This window comes from Galeopterus variegatus, unplaced genomic scaffold, assembly GCF_000696425.1.
Source record: "Galeopterus variegatus unplaced genomic scaffold, G_variegatus-3.0.2 Scaffold522, whole genome shotgun sequence".
Classification (NCBI taxonomy): domain Eukaryota; kingdom Metazoa; phylum Chordata; class Mammalia; order Dermoptera; family Cynocephalidae; genus Galeopterus; species Galeopterus variegatus.
In genome coordinates, this window is record NW_007726633.1 from 270,899 (window position 1) to 276,555 (window position 5,657).

Sequence of the window (5,657 nt, forward strand, 5' to 3'; positions counted from 1 at the left end):
CATCCTGGGAGTGGCAGCTCCTCAGGTCTTGGAGGGGAATTAGGCTTTTAAGTCAGACTGACTGAGGTTTAGATTGCTTTTCCGGATGACCTAGCTTCTTGGAGCCTCAGTTGTGTCCTGTTTGTCATTTTCTCTCAATTTGTATATGGGGATATTGACAATGTGTATATCAGAGATGCCAGACATTCAAAGCTGGGCTGGTGAATTTTCTGGATGGTCACTGGTGTCATATGCCACAGACAAACTGGACAATGAGGCAACTCTAACAAGAGGATCAGAAACAGGGAAAGTCTAAGTCCTGCAGTGGGGATCAGAAATCTAATTGCTGTTATGCAGGATGGGACCTCATTTCTTCCTCTCCTGGGCTCAGATTCAAACTCACAGTCTTTCTCAACCCAACATCCCAGAGAGCCACTAATGACGGTTGGGAATTGGCCCAAGGATGACCTTGGGCCAAGATCAACTGGATTTAACATCCTGGTGTCTGAATCCAGCAAGGCAGTGCCTTTGGAGGTGCTAGAATCAGGAGCAAGGAAGGCAGTCTTTTCAGCCCTTTACTGATCAGCCCCTCTCCTAGATGTTGTGTTCTGATTTAAGGCCTGATCTTTGAAATGGGTGGACAAAAACTGGACTGCTTAGCACCTAGGAGGGACCCTGTAGAAGTTTGTTAAATGACTGATCATATCCTAGGAATCAACCAGGATTAGAGAGATTCCCAGGAAAGCTGCTTGAGGGACACCTTTGGAACTGAGTTATTTATCCTGGAAAAAGAGCAGATTTAGAAGGCTATGACCTTAAGTGGATTAGACATTGTGTGGCCCCAGAGGGCAGATTTAGGACCATTGTTTGGGAGTCCCCCACTATGGAAAAAGGCTTTGTGTCAAAGCTAAACAAGATGGGCCAGGCGGCCTTGTGAGGGAGCTCATCGTTGCTGGAGGTATGTAAGCAGAAGCTGCATGTCCTCCATACGGGCTGTTGTGAGGGGCTCCCAGGTTGGACTGAATGTCATCTGAGAGCTACTTCTTTTTTTTTAAATGACCAGTAAGGGGATCTTAACCCTTGACTTGGTGTTGTCAGCACCACGCTCACCCAGTGAGCTAATTGGCCATCCCTATATGGGATCCGAACCCGTGGCCTTGGTGTTATCAGCACTGCACTCTCCCGAGTGAGCCACGGGCTGGCCCTGAGAGCTACTTCTAATACCAAGGATTGAGACTCATGGATCATTGTATTCATGAATGAAAGTGAACTCTTTGTGGGTGATCACACACCTGCATGTGTATCTCCTCACTGAAATGGCCCCAGCAGCCCAAGGGTCATATCAGAGCTGGGAGGGTCCTGGGATACTTCCTTTCCTGTGGAGATCATTTTAAAAGCGTATTTAATTCAGCTTACAAGCGAGAAGGTAATGTGGAAGATAGAAATGAGAAAACTTTGTCTCTCTGGTCTAGAGAGGAAGATAGACCAGCGGAACAGCTGTTTTAGCTCCTTTTTCTCATTTTGTAAACAGAGAATCTGAGGCCTGTGCGAGGGCAGGGCCTTGCTAAGTCAGTGTCCAAGCTAGGACTTGATCTTTGGCCTCCCAGCCAAGTTTAGTCAGGAGATTTTGTCTAGATAGATTCCACATGACTTCCTCGAGATTTTGCTCGGCCTTGGGCGCTGAGCATGGAGGCTCAGAGATGGATTTGGGGCATGGGAGTGGGGTGGAGAGAGGAGTTTGTCTCCAGAAAGGCTTGGGAGTATAAAAGTTCCAAATGTATCCCTCAAAAAGTTCATGGAAAAATGGTGTTAAGAGATATTACGAATCTTTTCATGAACTTTTTGAAGACCGCTCATATCTATACACAGCCTGTGCTAAGACTCGGCTCTGTTCCAGAGTGGCCACCAGGTGGCGCTCCCACCACAAACCCAGTGCCATGTTGGCCAAGTTTGGGGTTAAGGATGCTGGGCAGTCTCTGAAAGGGAGGACCTGTCAGGTTTTTAGGTGAGCTGAGTGTCCTGATGGAAATAGGAAAGATCTGTCTCTTCCCTACCAGTCCCCTGTCCGTCACTGATTATTCCCCTGTGGATTTTTACTTGTTTTGTCTCCCACTTAAGTTGGCTGGCCAGACTCAAGACTTAACAATTTAAGGTAGGGTCAATCAAATAAAAATGTGCTTAGAATGACTAGGACAGAGAACAGTGATGCAGGAATGAGGTGCCACTGGGAACTGTTGACCCTTGGGGCTAAGAAAGGTGATGGCAATTCTGAGAAGTTCTCCACTCATGTCCAGGAAGTGGTGGGCTCTGAGCTGGCCTAGGAGTAAGAGGCAGGCTTGGCTAGGTGGGGAAGAGGCAGGTGCTTGAGGGGCACATTTTGGCAAAGGTTTGCAGGTGGGCAGAACACTGAGGAGAGGGTAAGGTGTGGTACCAGGGCCTGTACAGCCCAGGGAGGGTTTCCTCTGCACTCCTCGCCTAGTGTAGCCCCAAGCCCTGACATCGTTGTTTTGCAGTTGGGCTAGATACGGTGGTCACTGTAAGGCTGTTGTGCCCATGCCCTTGAGATAGTCATGGGCCTGCCCACAGGAAGCACACAGTGTTTTGGAGGTCTCAGATGTGGCCTACAGACCTGTTTTTATGTGATCATATACATCCTCTTTAATTTTTGAATTATTTTCCAATATTTTGAAACTGGGATTTTCGACAAAGACTCAAATTTCAGCTTCTCTTGAAAGATTAGACTATCTGTTACTTCTGGGTGTACTTCTCCGTGGTCCCCTGGGCTGGAGCTGAGTAGCAACTGCCATGTAAACAGGGCAGGTGCCCTCCAGTGTTCCCCAGGCCCCAGCCCACCCATTTCTTTCATTCTCATGACCTCCTGGCCTCTCTGCCCCTTGCAATAGGTGGTAGTTGTGGTGGGCAATAGTAATCGTTGCTGTGCTAGTAGCTGGATGGCCTGGCTCTGAGGCCTTGCAGCAGGCGTGGGGTTTAGCATGGTGAGGCTGTAGGGGGCTGAATGCCCTCTGAGAGATACTTCTGATCCCAGGAACTGGGATTCCTGGATCTTTGTATGCATGAAAGAAAGTGAGCTGTTTATGGATGACCATGTATCTGCATGCGTTATCTCCCTATTGACTCCTTATGCTGCCCACAGGCCTCTTGTTTGGGGTGGGTCACCCTTCTATGCAAATGTGTAGCCATGGAATCAGGGCTGAGGAGGGGGTCAGAAGGAGCTTGGAGAATGGAGGGATGAGCTGAATTGGGCCCTGAAAGGTGAGAGGCTTCAGTCGAAACATTGGGGAGGACTCTCAGGGCCTCTGCTGCCGTTTAGGGACTATGAACCTGTCTGTGTGTGTCTGTTTCTTTGGTTCCCAAGGGCCCTTCTTGGATTTGGCTGTGGCTGAGCTGCCCATAGGGCTCAGGAAGTGACCTCTTCAAGGTATTTTTCTCATAGAAGCCCCTACATCATTTCTTTCTCCCAGCCTTCTCCCTGCCTCCCCTAAATGTGGAGTTAGGGGAGGGGAAGGACAGGAATGTGCCTCCCCTTCTGATCTGCCAACATTACATGTGTTGCTTCCTCTGCTGGTCCATTTCCCATCATTGGCAGTCAGTGGGGACTGTGCCCTTGTCCTTGCCAGGCTCAAGAGTCAGCCTTAGCCTCCAATGAAGCAGTTCCCTGTACCATTCTGGTTTGATCTCCCTGTGCTGCCTGAGGAGGTAAAGTCAATGCCTAAACACTAGGTCTGGTACCTGTTCCCTTCCACTGCCCCAGTCTAGCTGCCCTTCCCTCTCTATTGCCTCAATTCATAGGTTCAGTCCTCCCCTCCCCTGGCTGCCTGTAGCTAACCAGGAATAGGTTGCCATCTGGCCCTGGCCCTTGGTCCTCAGGTTGGCTGGCTCTTGGGGGAGGATGGTCTCCAGTACTACTCCCTGCACCCTTCCAAAACCCCCAGCCTGGAAAAGAGATTCTCTGGCATCTACCTGAGTTTCTATCTGCTGCCCTGTTGCTTGGGAGGCTGAGCCCAGACCCTGGCCTGCCTTCTGCTCAGCACCTGGTGACCTGGGCTCTGTCTGGGTCTTTCTGAGGATGGTTTGGATCCAGACTCCAGCCACAGATGGGGGGCAGCAGTGCAAGGGCACATCACACTGAGAGAAGTTAAGGGTGAGGGCCCTAGAAAGACCTAGCCCTGCCTCTAACCAGCTGTATGATCCTGGGCATATCACATCTGCTCTCTGTGCCTGAATTTCCTCGTTTGTAAAGGGAGGTGAAAAATAGCTCCTTTCTCATAGGATTGCTAAGATTAAATGAGTTAAAATGAGGCTATGGAAAGCACACAGCAGATAGTAACTGCAGTGTTAGCAATTGTTATTGGAGTCAGAAAACCTGGGTTTCCATTTGGTTGCACTGTTTACTAATTGACCTTGGGCAGGTTCTTGCCCCTCCTGGTATCTCAGGCTCCTTCCCTAAAATGGGGTTATGCTTGCTCCCTCAGTGTAGGAGAGAATGTAGGACAGGCAGGGATGATGTAGGAAGAAGTGGGTTGTGTGTTGTGAGTTGCCGTGCAATGTTATGATTAATTTTGAACTCACTTGAGCTGTTAGGTCTTATAGACAGGGACAGGTGATTTCTTAATTTGCCCTAACTTTGCACAGAGAGGGCAGACACCAGGGATCATACATGTCCAGCAGATGAGGCACTGGGCTGCAAACTGAGTGTCCGGCTTGGAGGCTAGCCTGGACCAGGCCACGCTGTTGACTTCAGGGCCACAGGCTTGGGTGCAGGCCTGGGGAGGATCTCTTAGAGATTGTTCACACTCTTCCTCTCTCTGGGGCAGTGTGTCCCTGGGCTTCATGAAGCTGTTGGCCCCACCCAGTGAGCCAGGAACCTAGCCCTGCACTATCTCTGGAGGCATCTTGATTTTACCTTTTTGGGCTGCTGGGGTACCTTGGGGCTGTCAGAAAAGAAGGAGGGACAGCTGGAAGCAAAATGTGGAATGGTAAAGCTAAACTTCTTGGTAGCAAAACTTTCCTGGCCAGGGAGCAGGGCAGAGGGCTGGGGCTGGGGCCGGGACCGGGGCAGCCTGCCCGTCTGTCTTTGCTGGTGTCTGCTGTGCATGAGTCAAGCCTAGGTCTGTGAGTTCTGATGATTGAACATTCACCTCTGCTACCTGCTCCTCATCTTGTCTCCTCTCAGTACAACCTGCCTTGGGCTAGACATCCAGTAGGCACTAGATAATAGCTTACTGAATTGGGTGGATTTCCCATTCATGGGCACAAGCAGAGGTGGTGGGTGTGGGTCCTCTCTGGCCTTAGGGGGAGGTGACCCTTTTACAAAGGCAGGCAGGCAGGCAGCTCTGAGAGAATGGCTGATGGCAGAGCTGCCTTGGCTGCTCAGGTGACTGCAGAGGGATTGGGCCTGGGCTCTCTAAGAGAGTCACCGCTGGGTCATCAGGTTGTCTGGTAGCTAGCTCTAGGCTCCTTATGGGCAGAGACCCCTTTAAGCTGGTCTTACTCTGCCTTGCTGCCGCTGCCAGTGAGTCTAGGGCATGCAGGATGCTCCCTTCTCTTTCTACTTGGGGAAGGGGACTTCCTAATTATATCCCCCTCCACTCACATGGAAATGAGTTTGGATTTTCTGAGCGTACACCAGCTGGCTGGGGTGGGGGTGGGGGTGGGGG